General features: G+C 40.5%; 1 protein-coding gene across 3 annotated transcripts in view; it reads left to right on the top strand.

The window, feature by feature from the left end:
- Positions 1 to 17,671, top strand: part of STARD13 (StAR related lipid transfer domain containing 13) — a 141,258-nt gene that overhangs the window by 62,057 nt on the left and 61,530 nt on the right. Inside the window, exon 1 of one of the 3 annotated variants that reach the window (XM_066544900.1) lies at positions 7,481 to 7,500. The exons of the other annotated variants lie outside the window; for them this stretch is intronic. The gene's annotated coding sequence lies outside the window, so the exon portion shown is untranslated. Of the gene's footprint in view, positions 1 to 7,480; positions 7,501 to 17,671 lie in introns of those variants that run through there. 3 annotated transcript variants of the gene reach the window in all.

The raw sequence follows: 17,671 nt of genomic DNA, 5'->3' as shown, positions 1-17,671 counted from the left end.
GGTACCTTCCCAGCACTGACATACATAATCAAGATCCTTATATCAAATCTCACTTTGCAGGAAATTACTTTGGGAGAATCCATCATCTTCTTTGCCCAAAGCTGCATAATGTACTGCCAGTTTTTGTTTTTCTTTCATTTTTCTCCCTCTGTAAATCATGCTAAAAGATCTGAAGGATGATGGTAATAGAAATATGATTAGTGAAGTTTTTTGTGCATTTGTGTGTTGAAAGAAAATAAATTTGTCAATAGAATAACTGACCAAAAAACCAAATGCCAGATTTTTGGATTTCTGAAAGGTCAGGAAGACAATGTTTCATACCTCAATCATGCTGAGTTTTGCTCAAAAAGAATCTTTGCATGTTTAAAAAACAAATTTTATATCGTGAAATAGTCACCAACCAGACTCATTTGCTTTCTCTTCAGTCAGTGTAAGGATGAGAGAATCACACACTGAGGGGCATTGTTAACATGGAGGATTCGTGCCCATTCGCCTAAGTGATTGTTCAAAATAAACCTCTGCTGGCTTGATTATAGCCTGTTAAATTTCAGAGCAGTTCCTCAGATGAGTTGTAAGCATGTTTTCCTCCTGATGTTTGAGGCAGGAATGTGTAGAAAAACTTTGTCTTTTCTTCTTGGTTAGGGACAATTTTCTCCTGTGATAAGTACTGTTCTTAATTTTAACAAATCCCACCTTAAAAATCTCTGGGAAATGCATGATACTCTGTGAGAGGTGTGAGCAGAGCTTGTTTTGTTGCAGAAGGTCTTACGTATATGGATGTGTTTTGAAAACTTCATGTTTTCAGTGGAAGTGAAAGAGGAGATGCTGGGACATTTGTTTCCTCCCAAGCTCCAGTTTGCAGTAGTAAAGACAGTCAAAAACTTATACCAGGAGAGCTGCTTTGTAGAGAACTCTGCTTGTCTGATTTCATAAGTATGGCTATGAATTTTTGCATGTAAATGTAAGAGCTGAGTTGCCATAGGGTATTTAAGGCCTAACATCCTTCACTCAACAAATACACTTTCTATGAAGGAGCTTTCAGATGCTGGGAATGTTCTGGCCATAATTTTAAAATTTCTGCATTTAGATGCTGTTATTTATTTCTTATCTGCAAATGTATTTTGGTCAGGCCTTAAGAAAATTAGTGTCAGTAGCACATCAACTTTCAGATTCCATATATCCTATGGAATTACCTTGAAATATTTGACATAGTCTCAGATCCTTCTTGCTCATAAAGAGATGTTTGGGAAGATAGCAGTCTAGTCAGATAAATTATCAATGAAATAGTCACAGACCTGGCATTGAGATTTGATGGTGATACTTAGTGCTGCAACACAGTCAGCTGCCTTGACTACAGCTGCTGTGAGAGGCAAGGAATTTCACACTGGGCAGTGACCATACCTGTTACAGAAACTTCAGCAGTTGGAAGGAGGCCCTTGAAGTCTTAGGCAGAACAGGATGTGTTCTCGGCCCTTTAGTGCTCCCCAAGCCAGTGGTGCTCTAGCACTTGGCTGGGTATTTGTGGAACACACTGTTTCCATATGTATTAGTGCTTGAAACCATTAAGTGTTCCACAGCTCTTTTACAAGAGGAGTAATTACATCCTGTTGGCAGAAATTACTCCCGCTGTTTAATTTGGAAACCATATTCTTTGCTTCCAGCCTTGTGTTGTTACACAGCAAAGAGTGGCTGCATTTTCTGCCCAGGGTGGTGGCACTTCTCTCTGACATGTGCATCAGGGATGATAGCGATGGTGGTGCTGTCCCTCAGGATGACATTTCATTTTGTCTGTGAACAGGTTAATTTTAAATGGTGCAGGCATATAGATTCAGAAATCCAACTTTTATTCACAGCAACAAAAATATCTTTTCTAGCTCTTACTTCTCTGCATAAGGGATGCTGGGCAAGCCCCTGGGTGCATTGGGTCTTGAGGCAAATGCTGATGCTGAACTTTTCTCTCTTACTCTGTTCTTTTAAAGCCTTTTATGTTCAGAAGGAAACTAGCACTGCAGATGATTATTGTCTACTAATGGTGTTTTTAATTACTGATTTTCAGGATACCAAATTAACTTTCTGCTGAAAACAAGGATTTTTTCCTCCCTTGAAGCAAGCCAGTGATTCATATTTTAATACAAGCTTCTTAAAGTTTTGACTCATGCAGCAATTCTTCATATTTTCTTTTGACTCTTTGAAGCATTTTAACATACTGACAAAATACTGTGCCTCTGTCACCCACACAGTGTCCCTGTAGCGGGACTGTACAGCCACACTGAGCCAGACCCAGCCTGCAGGGGCACAGAGGCGAGCGTGGCACTGCTGGTCCTTGGGAAGGGAAACATATTGGGAAGCAGAGCTTGCTGAAGAGTGTTTTGACTCAGGGTGGAGTTTGTCAGCAGATCAGTTTAATCAAACCAAAGGGAATGGCATTGGGCCAGGCTCTGGGAGCCCCTGCTTTGCCCATAGACAAGCGGGAGATCAGCAGTTCTTTGGTCGCGTGATGAGTAAAGCAGAGAGGCACTACTTGGCTTTCATAAGTGAGACTCAAGCTGTAGAGTCCAAAGCTGAAAAACATTTATGTTGGCTATTAAAAGGGAACACATGTGACACAGAGATATGCCATGTTAACTCCAGAGATTTTCCAGCAGAAGAAAGACTAAATGAGGACCAAGTGTAAATGAGAGAGGTTTTTCTGAAAAGTAAGCTAGGTAATGCATACTTTGATTCTTCAAAAAATGTGTTTGATTTAAAATGCAAAAGTGTGTGGCTTTCTCATCAGGTGGAGATAGCGCAACTGTCCTACTTTATGTAACAACCACAATACTAAATGAATGACAAATAGTTCAGGATCTCTTTGGGAAATGGCAGTCAGAGGTAACAGCATCTGCTGCATGAAAGCTGCCCAGGAGAAAATCCCCCCGTCAACATGTTATTACAGTTTTCTGTTTTAGATAGGAAGTTTTCAATTTGCTTTTTTATTTTGATTTTGCCTCAAAATATCCATTTTGATTCAGAGTTTCAAATAGTAATAACTCAGTATTATTTTTCCTTTCCCCCTTGTCTTCTTGCTGAAAGTGATGCAGCACTTTATGTTCCCTCATATCTATAACTTATCAAGTTCCATCATCTTTAGGAAAAATATGAGTAGGTTTCTAAGTGAAATCTGAAAACAGGGTTCGTCCGTTCCTGGTAGCACAAAGTAAAACCTTTGCCTCAAGTTCTTCTCCAGAATCTGCCAGGATTAGCAGAGGACATGCAATAACAAAGTGGGATGAAAGGAAGGGGTCATACAGTGGGGCACTGGCTCCATGTGCCCTTCCTTTGCAGGCAGCTCAGTTTGCAGCTGTACCATGGTTATCAGTGGCATGGGTGCATGATTAGGGAACAGCAGCAGGAAATGCTGGCAAAATCTGGAAGACTGGCAGTTGGGAGCAACAGAGATCAAAGGCTTGAGTGTCTTGGCAGACTGGAGAATAATTGCAAGTCACTCCCAAAATGTGGGCAGGCAGTGCAGCCTGGCCATTGGGTCTGTCTGGCAGTGTATTCCATGGGAGAGGTGAGTACATGGCACAGGGGGGCACATCTGCAATGCTGCACTCAGTTCTCATTCCCTGTGATCCAGACCCCATTCACCTGGCATCAGAAGATTCAGAATTAGAGGGGAAGTGACTTGTTTTATCAAAGGAGACTGAAACGGGGCTCTGCTGTAGCCTCCAGGATCCAAAGATCTCCTGACTGGTCTTGTTGCCTTCAACTGGATGGTGAAAACTAATGAGGAGAACTTGAGCTGGAGGACCCAAGTGTGGCTCAGCTGTGGAAAGGTTTCAGCTGAAAATGGATGTTCAGACTATCAGAAAGAAGGCTGCAGGACAGTGGTGCAGAGGAACTGTAGGCAGGCACAAGTGCTCATCTTCATCAATAAGCATCTTCATCTTGCTCACCTTTCCATCAGTGTCCTCATACCTGTGTTTTCTTCTCAAAGAACTCAAGACTTTCCCACATCTGTCTAGTGTCTCATGCATTATGTCTTAGCACAGCAAAATCTGACAGTAAGAAGAAATAAGGTGTTCTTGAGTATCTTTATCTTTAAGATGTAAAAGGCGAGGTTTTTAATAATTCTGTTCACCACATGATAGGCAAATACACTACAGTCCGAGTGCCTTTAAACTGTTAAAAGTTTTCCCCAGACAAACTCAGGGTGGAAGGCTTGACATATTAAATATATACAATTCCCAAAAAGGGTTCAGGGCCAAGCCAGCATGGCTATCCTGGTTGCATGGAGAAGTCTGAGCTCTTCTAGTTTCAAGTCACTGGAGGGAAATGGCAAGTTATTTATTCCTTCTCCTTCCCCTTCCCAGTGCATTTATGGGACCTGAAACAATTTGTGAGCTTGGTGTGCCGGCAGGATCTCAGCAAATCTCACAACCATTTTCAGGTGAGGGGGAAGTGAGGGCTGCTTAACAGTGACAGAAGGAACTGTCCTGCTGTCCTTCATCCCTGGGACATCTGTACTACCAAACAAGGGAGAGTGAGGGATCCCACAGCCAGGGAACACAGATGGACTCATGTTCACACTGCTTAGGAAGAAGTTGGTAGAAGTGGTACAAAACAGGGACCAACAATGCAGGGGGTTGTTTCCTGGGACCTGATCTTGTTCCATGGCTTTGGGTTCAGCCATACTGGGCTGCTACATGTAGAGTTGTGTTTACAACTAGCAAGTAGTGTGGCTCAAAAGAAGATTTGCAGAGAGAAAAAGTCCTGATAAACCATCGTCTCTGCTACTAAATTTTGCTGCCTTATTGGGGATTTACTCTGGTTTGAGTTTGTGAACTGAACACTCACTGGTGGTAGCAGCAGATCTTCCCTTTCATCCCCAAAGAACTCAGTGCACTTTCTAGAGCTAAACCACATGGAGGACAATGTATAATAAATATTTTTATTTATTTAATAAATAAATAAAAATTTATTTCCACCTGCAGCAAACATTTTCTTGTTATTCAGGTGATGGTCAGCAATCTCAGGACAGAGAAAGAGCAAATCTTGCCCTCTGTACCATAAACATTACTCCAGACATTAAACAAAATGCTCTATAAAAGTCCTTGGAGGATCTCCAATCTATATAGTGAATGTCACACCATTGTACTGAGTATTTAATCTCTTTAGAAACCTTTTCTGGGGATTCAAAATTCTGTTATTATTCAACTGGATATGTACTACTGATGGGTCTCATTTATGGATTTTCAAGTACACTTTAAAGGTCAAACAAGTAATTTTAATCGGTTATGTGGTGTTTTTTTGACAGCTGATAAGTACTGAATGTGCCACAGCACCTGGAAAGCAGATTTGCTATATTTACCATTACATATTTAGATTGGGTGCAGGGATAGTGCTCTGCCCACGCTCATTTCACTCTCCATCATCAAATTACTGGCACTGATCAACCAGTGCATCCACAGGAGAGCACTGTCGTTGCAGCACTTCAGATCTGAGTCACAGCTTGGACAGAGGCCCAGGACCTGTGTCTTATGGCTGGTGGTTAACAGACTAGTAGCTGCATCACAGTGATGTTGTCCTTGGCTCAGAGCATTCCTGGCTACTTAATCCATACTGCTTTCTCCTGGGCTGCCAGGCTAGTAACTATTTGGAAATTAGTCAGATGTGGTGTCTGAAATTCTTGTGTTCAGGTCACTCATGCCGTGGAGGTGGAGATCACAAGGTGACAACTGACTGTCCTCGCTTACTGTCTGCAGAACTGAAAGCAGAGAAAGTGAGAATATTTTCGACAATATCAGTCATGGATTGGGAGTAAGGCTTGAGCTCAGGTGCTGTGGCATCAGCTTCTATCAGGTGAACAAAAGGGCTGGCTGCAGTGCTTATGGGAGCAGCAATACCTACAGGGATGAGCAGAAAGGCTGACCAGCCAGAGAATGAATCGAGGAGATTCTTCAGCTTAGGGAAAAAAGACAGTCAAATTGGATCTGACAGAATCCCACAGATTCATCTATCATGTGGAAAAACTGGACTTGGGAGGATTATGAGGCACGTAATGAAGTGGTTAGAGAGTTGGAATAAATAGACAAAAGTGCTTTTTTTGGTGTTTTTCCACTGCATTTTTGGAACACAGTGGGGTAGGATAGATGAGATTCAAAAAGGGATGAGATCCTTTCATAGAAGACCAGTGATGCAATAGTTCCATTCCAGCAGCTGGCAGGAGAAGCCCATGGGTCCCAGCTTGCTGGGAGTTGAGTAGCACACTTGGGGAACAGTTGCTGTTGGGATATGCTGCTCTTGCACACTTCCCCAGTCCGAAACCCAAGGAGTTCTTCATCAAGACTACAGCAGCAGCTCAGCTGCTCTTCAGTGTTGGCAGCAGCCAGGGGAACTCATGGGCCACCAGGACACAGGCAGCTGTTAGTAAGGAAGGAGTTGGTTTTAGCCCTGGCAACACTTCAGCTGGGATGCAGCTCTCTCCATAGAAAAATCCTAGAGAACACACCAGGATTTTGCAGCCCATTCAGACTGTATCCAGATCTGTCCATTCATTTTTCATTTCCACAGCACAGTTTCTTAAGGAGTTCTGGAAGGTGGAGAATTAGAACAATTAACAGTTTACAGAAACTCGGGTCTGTTTTGCTGTTTTCGTGGGAACAAAGTTTGTAGTGCTGGTTTTATGGTACCACCTTGCTTTTATACTCCATGCTTTGTTAAACATGGTAATGAGCTCAGCACTGTGTAGTGCACTTAGCGCTGTGCAGAAAATAAAAGTATTTCCTGCCCACACATCAGAAGAACTGCTGCGATGGGAAAGTCTCTTTCAAGCTTAGGGCTGCTAGCCTAAACACTATGTACACTGGGCTGGTCTGTCAGAAAGCTCTGTATTGCAAATGTAAATTTATCTTTGTAAGCATGACAAGCTCCTGTTAAAAGCACAGCGCTATATAAAGCAGTTCACCGAGGCAGCAGGTTTTACCATATTCCCCCCCTGAACAGAGAGGAGTTTTGTATTACATTAATCAGCATCTAAGCCCGGAAGGTCACAATTATCTGGCCACAATTTTTCAGTATTAGTGATTTTAGTACATGATTAACTTTCATGTGTGCATCATTAAGATGAGGAATTGTTTTTGAAGTTTCAAATAGAGCAGCAGGTCTTAGCTGTAGTATTTGCCATACTTGCCCAGCCACTCTTAAAAGGGATGATTTATAGAAAATCCAGCTGTGAGTTTTCGTTTCTTCAAGAGCAGGAGGCGGGACTAGGAACAACCTAAAACCAAGCGGAGCATTGATCAGAGTAGAAATGATGTAGAGCACAGCTCCGCAGACAACAGCTAAGCATCGTGGAAGTATTAGCTGGCAGCGATAAGGAGGCGGAAGCAGAGCTCGGTGACAGAGGAGCCATCTGTCAGGAACTGGGAATCTGATTTCAAGAGAGCAGAAAATGAAGTAAAGAAGAAAGTGATTTTGGTTCAGAGGTGCAGTGAAGCCCAAGGATATCTGTGGACAGTAAGTTTCTATACTGCAACAGGGATATTTATGCAGCAGCTAATACTGTTTGAAAGGGCTTTTCATCTTTGAAAACAGACTTAAATAGCTCCTGTATTAAATAGCTTTAACTTTAAGTTTTTATTTATTTGTAAGATGTAAATAAGCTTATCTGTTTGAGGTGGTGTGTTTCAAAACTTGTAAACAAACTTTAAAACTGCTGGTGTCCCTTACTTCAGAGGGTGCTTTTTTGTTTAACAAGGTCATCTCCTATTGAGGATAAGATTTATTCGTAACCTTTCAGAAAAATATCTTAGAAGAAAAGGCTGTTTTGGCCCCAGCTGTGAGGTGAAAAAGGGTAGGCAAGAATATTTTTTCTGGAAAGGGGAAAGGAGTTCCCACCCAAATAGATCTAAACTAACTGGAACTACAGTGTATAAACACCCCGGGGCTAAATCCTACCCTCAGTTACACTGATGTAAGTCAGGTTTAAGTCTACTGTAGTTAATAAAATTACTCCTGATTTAATTAAGGATAGAATTTGGTTGCACATTTCTTAATAATGAAAAAGCCCCATGGTTCTTTCCAAAGTGCATTTTATGTTAACAGATTATTAAGGTCTTGCTTGAAAATATGTTAAAATTAATTGAAAACTCACACTTTGATGCATCTTTTGTCGTATACTTGTAGCCTTCTTTGAAATTAGCACAAAAGCCAACATGAGATATTGTAAGCAATCATATTATTTCTTGTTAGCAGGTTCTCAGATAAGGTTTGCATTGCTCATAATTTCATGCTTGTTTCACTTCAGTGGCTTATATTTGGGGTGATATGCTTTAATCCTAAAAAGGTTTGTGGAGCTTCAGCCGAGTGCAATAAGATGATATTATCTGTAGCAGAAAAGTGTCAAAGTTCTGTACAAGACCTCAGACTGTCTGATTGGGAATGAAACTGTTCTATTACAAATTGTACAGAAAAAATTACTCTTGTTGCTGTGGTTTTAGTGTACGAGTTAGAAGCAGAAGCATTGGCTGCTGACTGAGAAAAAAAAACAAAAAGTAAAACCCACTCACTATTATGGCCCAATATGGATGACAAAACACTGTAGCATGTGTGGGAAAATGGCTGCAGTCCAATGTCTGGAACCATTTATCTTCTGGTAGAGTCTGGAAGATGACTGTTTTATGTATTTTACAGAAATCCCTGCTGATTGATTTCATTTACTTAGGAGGAGGGGTCACAGTGACTGATGGCAGGGACAACTGGGGCAAAAAGTGAATTCTTTGCATTATCCTGACATCCTGTTCTGGTTGGGGTTATTGGCACCTTTTGAAGGGACCATGCTGGACATGTCTTGCTGCTGTATCTGCTACTACACGCAGCCAGAGGTTCGCTGCTTTTTTCTGGGTCTCAGCAAGCTGAGTGTTGCAAGTTGCACTTCCACTAGTGCCAGGCACATTTTGGAAATTATGATTTGCAGAAGCTTGAAGAGGAATGGACAGAAATGGGTGCAGGTCTCTGTAACCTGCCAAAAGCTTGGCTAATGGTGAGTGCTGTTACTGCAGAGGAGGAAAGACTTTGTGAAAGGTCTGGGGGAAAGTCTGTTTTCAGTGCAGAAACAGCTTGTCCCTCTTTAGCACAACAGATTAGTATGCTAGGATGATGATAATGTTTTTTTCTGATGTTTGTTGCTAAAATACCCTCAATTCCTGTCATTTTTTTTTATTTATATGGAATAAAGAGCTTGCCAAGCACATTAGAAACAGCAGGGATATGCTGTACATCAGTGTTATTCATTTATCTCTGTGTTATTTTTGTGTGTGCTCTGATGGCCTGTCTGTCAAGGTGTTTGCCTTCAAATCAATTCAGCTCACATCACAGCATGACAGGCACTTGTTATATACCAGGCATGTCTACAGGCATTTGCTTTCATGTTGCAGGGAGTGAGTGCCAAGATTTTCATATGATGAAACAAAAGGGTGGGGGATATGTTTTTCAGTCAGTAAGTACACTGCTACTGTGTTAACAAAAATGGAAAGGAAAATGGATTTTTCAGTTGACAATACCACTTCATTTGATACCCTTTAGGCTCTTCACAGTGTTCTCTACTAATGATTACAATGCCAAGTCCAATGCAGAATTACATAACAAACCTGGGGAAAAGGAAAATTATTGTGTGTCCCCCATCACATCCAGTTTCCCAGACATAACCACATAGGACAGTCAAGACATTTTTCACTGAAAGAGAAAGAAAGAAAGAAAGAGAGAGAGAGAGAGAGAGAGAGAGAGAGAGAGAGAGAGAGAGAAAGAAAGAAAGAAAGAAAGAAAGAAAGAAGAAGAAAGAAGAAGAAAGAAAGAAAGAAAGAAAGAAAGAAAGAAAGAAAGAAAGAAAGAAAGAAAGAAAGAAAGAAAGAAAGAAAGAAAGAAAGAAAGAAAGAAAGAAAGAAAGAAAGAAAGAAAGAAAGAAAAGAAAGAAAGAATCTTGTAATGTACCCAAACTACTGAGGAAATTTCCTATATTTACCGAGTATTTTTATCAGAGCAGTAGAAGCAGTTAAGTGCTGTGCTTGAACAGTATCCTAAGGATAAACTCAGCATCACCTCTCTTCTGGACAGCATCCTGCCATGCACTATCATTCAGCCTAGTCAGCTTGTTCTTTGGTCTCACGGCTCCTCATGCCATCTTGATGTGCACTCATTTTCTGTCTCTCTGTTTTGAGGATGTTCTTATGGCTATCAGACATGTTGTTTTTATTCATGTGTTGACCTCTGATTTTGATTTTCAAGTTTACAGAAATTTAGATTAGTTGTAACCTTTTCTATTTTCTTAATTTCCTTCACTTCCTTCTCAGACACTATGTGTTTTGGTTATACTCCCACAGAACAGTTCCTTGTTGGCACCCTCACAGAGGCATAGCTGCTTTTTCTCTTCATTACTTTAGTTTGAACCTTTCCTGCTTTTTGGTATATCTAACTCAAGAGAACAGTGGGTAGTGCCATGAGTTCCAGAGGAAGGTGCCACTTACCTTCCTTGGTTATGCCACTGAGTTGCCTGATGATCCAGAACAAATTTAGTGTCTCAGTTACTTTTTTTAGATCTGTCTTTATCACAGGGTTCTTGATGGGGTCTCTCTTCCTTTAGAGGAAGAGTGCTGGTAAACAACTCCACTGTAAGTCCAGTGTCTCCCTTTAATCTTGAATTTGGGCAGGAGGGGAAAAGAGTGGTCTGAGCTGATGCAAGTTTGTTTTTCCATCCAATGGGACTGCATTCTCCTAGTAATTTGGAGCACGTTTGAGGACTTTTAGTCCCTAATCATTCCTCTTCAATAAGGATTGGTAGGGTGGTGTAGTCAGGCTCCAGCCCTTTAGTCTGCTGCCCATGCAGTCCCTACATTTTTATTAATCAGCTCTTAAATCTCTTCATTACATGGAATCGTTTTTCATGTGGCCACCACAAAGGTGCCTTCCTGAGAGTGCAACTTCTTACAAATAAAATATCTCAGACCATATTTTAGACATGTTGCATATTATCCCATTTTTGAAACAATTTTTTTCCGTTTGTTCTTTGTAATATAGCACATGACAAGCATGGGGCGGGTGGTAGAACTACAGCTGCCTCTTGTTTTCTTATCAGATATTGATAAAAACAGTAAATTAGATTAAACATTAAAAAAAAAAACCCAAAAAAGAAAAAAGGAGCTCTGTAGGCTGTGGAACATTATGAAACCACCCACTGAATGTCTGCGCAAGACATACGGCAACAGCCAAGCTGTTATGTGCTAAATGAGTTCAGAGTGGGGGCCAGCTGAATGCAGTGCATAAGTGATTTACTTAGTCACTTACAACCCTAACCTAGAATCGTGATTGTTTGCTGTTCTGTAAAAAGGATGACTTTGTGTGACCCCTTAAAGCCTTCAGCATTAAGTAGCATTAAGTTGATGGCTACTTGTTTTGTACCTTCAGAGAAAAATTATGCATAAATCAAGTAGGCTTTCCTTGTAATGCAGTCATAATCCTCACAAGAAAAACTCCCACCCAAAACCAGTGATCAAACATGGTTTCTTGAACTCAGAAAGGTCACCTCATAAAAAAATATGGAGGTATAATATTCAGGCCACCCAGGCAATTTTTTTTCTTGGCTAGAACATTAATTAAGTCACTGTAAGGTTAAAATAATAATAGGGTTCTGATGTAAGCAGATAAAATATAAGGAAGCTACATTAAATTCAGTTTCCATCCACCAAACACATCTAGAAGAGATAAGCTCACTTGCTGTTTAAACATTTTGCACAGGGACAGACAGAATGGGCTGAGGTTGAGTCCTGAATGTTCCAGAGTTTATGTATTTAAATCAAGCCCTTAGCATTGTTTTTGTTCCTTAATTACTTCTGGTTTGTTGATTTATTGATGCTTTTGAAAGCAAGTAGACTCAGTAAAACAGAATCATTCTCTCTTATGTAAAATTTCCTCTTATATCTGTGGATGTTATAGACAAAAGGAAAGGACTGATGGAGGGACCTTCTGTGGAGATGGTAAAACAAGTGGTAGGTCTCTAAAAGGTGGAATTGATCTACTGAATTGCAAATGAATTGAAGGTCTTGTGAAATCAGTAATTAGGGCTGTCTCAGTTCTTGCAATCTGCCAGTGCAGCCAACAGTTTAGGCAGGAGCCTGGGAACCAGCAATCCTGCAAAAAGGGTTGGAGGCTGGAGCATCTTCATGCAGTGTTGCTGGGAGAAGTAATGCTGAACTCACCCCTTCAGTGTGACTTGTCCCTCCCATTTGGGGGTGACTTTATGGGAAATAGGAGCACTGTGTGCTTTAGCTCTTGTAATACAGGCTTTGAGCAGGGACAAAAACTGCAAATGACAGTCCTTGGCCAGCCATGAGCACTTTTGTGCCATTGAAAAGTCACAACATAGTCTCAACTGGCTTTGTTTCAGGGAAATACTTGGAGACTGCACCTACTTTCTGCTGCCCATGTCCTTGGGGCCCCCATTTCTGTACCTAAACTCCAGTTCTGCAAAGAACCTGTGCATCTTCTTTTCCAGCACAGCAGAGCATAGCATTGAGGCATTGCTCTTTCTGTGTCTCTCCTTGTCTGTGCATCCCAGCTGGTACACCTAAAGCAGAGGATGGGCCCTCACTTGTCACAGAAGGGTTTAAAAGATTAATAGAGGCATAGAATGGTTTGGGTTGGAAAGAACCTTTAAGTTTATCTAATTCCAAACTCCTGTTGTGGGAAGAGACACTGTCCACTAGATCAGGTTGCTCAAAGCCCCACCCAACATGGCCTTGAGCACTGCCAGGGATGGGGCATCCACAACTTCTCTGGGCAGAAGATTTAGAATATTTGTTCAGGAGATACTTAATTTGTCACATCCCTCCACCAGTGGCTAGTGACCTGCATGAGCAGCTCTGTTGTATTAATTTGGTTTGCAAGACCATGTACACAAGATAACCAAAATTGAATGTGGTTGATAGAAGCACAATGATGTACATGTCTCTTGTGCTTCTGAGCCACTGAATTCAAAATGTAGATTTATGTTAATATTTAGCACTTACATAGTGCATTTAATCTCCATAGGCCTGCAGAAACATGTCTAATTTATACATCTAAATTAATAGAGGTAATCACACATAGCAGTCAGTCTTTTCATCGCTTAACCCAATGAGGAATGAAGACACTATTTTGTTTGGACTATAATTGCTTACACATACCTTAAAATACCATCCCATATTCTCAGTTCTTTGTAAAAACACCATGGGTTTGCAGTTACAAGAATATTTCAGACAGCTGCATAATGAGTTAGCTTCATTTTTTAACTGAACTGAAAATTAGGAGGCAGATCTCAGTGGGATATCTCCAGAGGAATTTTTCAGTGAACTTACATACTAAATGAGCTAAACCAGTTCATTTTTAAAAATTGTTTGAAAACCATCTTTCAGAAAATATAGTCTTGAAAACCTGATACTTATAATGAGCATGCTTGCAGACCTCTAAGGCAGCAGTCAAACATCCTCGTGCTTCATATTATTTATTTATATTACACTTATATTGTCCACACAAACTTCCAGAGCAAATTCAATAGACAGCTATAATTCTGTCTTGATTATTCAGCCCTGGTTGCTATGGCATCCCAGCTGGGAAAGTACCTGCCAGTTCCAGGTGGCTGAGCACACAGGTGGATGAAACATGAGCAGTAATTTGGGAGCCATGAGGTGGTGTCCTGTGACCAGAAGGTATTGTCCATGCTTTTTGCAAAAAGGTGCAAGAAGTTGTGAACATTGCTGGGACACCTGGGCTTTATTTAGCTACAGCGAAAGAAACAGCCTGTTCCAGCAGTAAGCACATGTACTGAGAGGTTCTGGTGGTAAGCTATGAAATAATTTAATGATCTATTAAAATTAAATCCAAAATTAGAGATCAGAGGGGGCTGGCTGGGATCACCTATAGTCATGCTCAGTAACATCCCGCTCTGATTCGTTCCACTCAGATCACTGAGATTAAAACAGTTGTTGAATAAGGCAGCAGAGCTGAGCTTGCAGGTGAAAAATACATACAGTGAGAATTGTAAGACCTTTGAAAAGAAAATCCTTTCTTATTTAGTCTTTGTACTCAGATCTTGCCCCTTAAAGTCTGCATAATATATTACAGATAGGATCTACAAATTCAATTTTTTTAAGTCTAAACTATGTTCAGGATCAATATTCAAATGCTTTGATTGAGTTTTAACTCCCATCCAATTGTCACTGTTTTAAATCACTTTTATAGCAAAAATAAATTTTCACTGAAAGCAGTTTTTTTGCAACATTTCTTTTTCCAGTTAAAAAAATAAAGAACAAGAACAAAGACTACCAAACAAAATGCAACTTGTCTAAGATCTCATAAAAGCTCTTACACAAGAATCTATCAAGCCTGGGAAAATATGTGTTCTTTTGTAAAAACATATTTTTCCTTGAAGTCATTGCTAGATTACAAAAGTTCACAAAACATATTGGTATGTGTATGTGTTTATGTAAGACAGACCTCTGTATTTCACTTTCTCATGTCATTGTTGCCTTGACAACTGTATTTTATTGATTAGTAGAATGTATGTAATTTGGTTCAGAGCTGCATCATCTTACAAGGTCATTTTTCTTTGTGAGAAGTTGTTTCATTTTCTTATTCTCTGACTAAAATTATTTTTCTGATATGAGAAATAATGTTCTTTTGATCCTTTTGGGGGTGTTTCTCAGGCTGTACTCAAAACCCAACAGAATTTGACATATGCAAGCTGATAAAGTCATTAAATACATTTCTACTGATACATGCATTTCTTACTTGACTTCTTTTGCTGCATATGTTAACCTAGTATCTAATCTGTAACTTCACTTGTAACCAACTGGAGACTCTATCCATGCAATTCCAGCTATTACATACCTTCACGGTGCTTCAGAACCTTCTGAAGGTCCAAGTAGTAACACTTCTCAGGATCTCTTTGAACTAGATATTAATATAGCATTTATTTGACACTTAGATAAGCTGTGATATGAAAAGCTTCCCCCAAAGAGTAAATAGTACTGAGAATAGCTCCTGAAATTGAACTCTTACACCCTTATTCTACCCGTTGTGGGCTTGTCAGACCTGTGGGTTAGTTCCTGACAGAGGACTGTATCATTTAGCAAACCAGTTGTCCCATTGCAAATCCTATTTCTGTGAGTGCTGGTCAGGTTTATGAGAAGTTTTGGTCCTGACCTGAAGAATTTTCCTTTTCACACAAACTGAGCTGGGGAGAGGGTGGAAGGAGTAGGCGGGATGCTGTGTCTGGGTTCTGATGGTGCCATGGACTGATTATGTGCACAGCTGGAGGATTCACAAATCTGGGTTTGCCAGATCTCCTCCTGCTTTGGTTTTGCTCTTTCCCTCTGTGTTTATTTGTCTCATGGTTTATGAGTATTACAGGAGCCAAGAGCAGTCAGGGTGTGCAGCTTCCTGGATGAAATCAGACAGGGGCGCAACAAGAAAAAAATAGGCCAAGGAGAAGGAGGGTACAAATAATGGATGGGAAACTAATGAAGGTCAGCCAGATGTTGATGTAAAAGCTGTCCTTTTTTTATGTACAACTGAAAGCATAGCCATCCCTACAGTCCTAATATTAACAATTTACAAATTACAGCAGTGATTGTATTTAGATGTCATACAGAAGGTAAATGATGGGAATGAGTTGTCAACATACATAAGAAAACAAGTCTGAAAATCTCTAGCACTTTCTTTAAATATAATAGTTCCTGACAATTAAATATCCCATTGATTGTTATCTAAATATTTATCTTCAGTGAAATTACAAGAAATCCACAGTCAGAGAAAACCCACGCTCGTCTGTTCTCTGTTGTAAAAATTAAATTATGTTCTATATTTGAAAAAGCACTTGGTTCCTGGGTCTATTCTGTTGTATTTTTCTGGGTAATTTTGAAAAAAAGGAATTGATGGCAAGCAGGGACAAAGGCACTGTTACTAGATTGCAGTTTTGGAAGTTGTTTACCATGCTAAGTCAGAGACCATAATGTAAAATGATGTTTTTAATCTTTTGGATTCAAACATTCAGCAACAGGTCTTCCTAGCAACAATGCCCCACCTAACAGAGAGCCTCATTTTCTTGCAAGGATCCTGCAGTCTTACATGGATTTTTTAGGTCAGTCGTTGGCAGCAACAACACTAATTCATTCCAGATGAAAGTCAGGCCCACTATAATTAGCAATACTATGGTATTTGTCTGAAAAATCAAGAAACAGTGGCATTTGCTAGAGAGACTATGTGTCTTGTGGGAAATCCACTTCATTTAATTCAAGATTTAGGTACCTGGGGTTAAGCAGATGGTCCAGTAAATTTGTCACAACTGCTTGTACAGTCTAAGGAGAGCAGCAGTTGCTTACTGAATATCTGAGGAGAAAGATCTGTTCCCCCTCTCCATCTATCCATCCACCCACCCAAGGATGATTCAGTCTGCCTCATCCAAGTAAATACCTCTTCCACTGGGGTTATAGAGGAACAATAGGAAATAAATGCTGGCAGCTCCATGCAGTTGGGTTTTACTCATTTGAAGATGAATGTGACTTATCTTCCTCTTGCATAATAGCCCAAGAATCAGAGCACTCCCCTCAGAGAGAGGCAGTCCTGGGCTCTACTTGTTCTGAGTGTGTTGAGCTCGCATCTCCTACATTTAACTCAAGAGATAAATTCCTCCCTTCATAGGATGACCATCCGTAAGTCTCCACACTTTTGGTTTTTTATCCTTTCCTTTTCTGCCTGTCTGTGAGGACTGTAAGCTCTGTAGGGCACCAGCTAGTTTCTCATTAAACATTTGAGCATCACTGACTCTTGCAAGGTTCTGATTTTGGCTTTGTAGTGAAATATAAATGATGACAGCAGTTGTGCAGTTTTGTCTCTTCACACCACAAAAATGCTGAGGAAAAGCTTTGTTCTTGTGAATGCATTACATATTTTTGGCTGGTATGGATAAAATTTGGGCTTTGTACAGCCTTTCATTGTGAAATGGTTTGTGAAACAGTGGATGGGTCTGCAGAGATGTTGGATTTGATGTGTATTTGGGGAATTGCTGGTTGCTTGATGGTTTGATATGGCCATGCTTATGTCCTCATTTTTGTTGTCTCTTCTAGAGACATTCATGCTGGAGCTTGGTAGATCTGTAGGACTGGGAAATACGATGCTCCAAGGCCCTTTCTTGCAGATTACTTTTAGGAGATTTTTTTGGACCTAGGCAAGTATACATGTGTCTGAGGGCAGGGGTAGGCTGCAGAGGTCCTACTCAGTGTCACAGCCCCTCACTGCCTTTTTCTCTTGGAATTTCTAAAGAAAACAGTGGGAGGGCAGGACAGATGGGACTGCGAGCAGTGTGAGGACATTGTGCTGTGGGGACATTATGTGGTCACTCCTGCAACACTGGCGAAGAATGCAGCAGTGATGTGTTCCTCTCATGAGTCATCCTGGAGCTGCCAAAAATTGGAACAGCCCATTACCCAGGAATGACTAGTGGTTGACCTTTATTTCCATCTTAGACATTATTGTAAAATTGAGTGAAATTAATTTCTGCTTTCTGAGCTCTGACATCAGTGCAGCCTGGTTTCCTATGAATTTGGATTCCTTTCCCACACCTCACTGAAAACAAGTCCTTCCCCTCCTCCATGTCACT

Source organism: Molothrus aeneus, chromosome 2 (genome assembly GCF_037042795.1).
Source record: "Molothrus aeneus isolate 106 chromosome 2, BPBGC_Maene_1.0, whole genome shotgun sequence".
NCBI classification, from domain to species: domain Eukaryota; kingdom Metazoa; phylum Chordata; class Aves; order Passeriformes; family Icteridae; genus Molothrus; species Molothrus aeneus.
The sequence above is the reverse complement of the archived record's forward strand: the minus strand, read 5'-3'. Positions and strand labels throughout refer to the sequence as shown.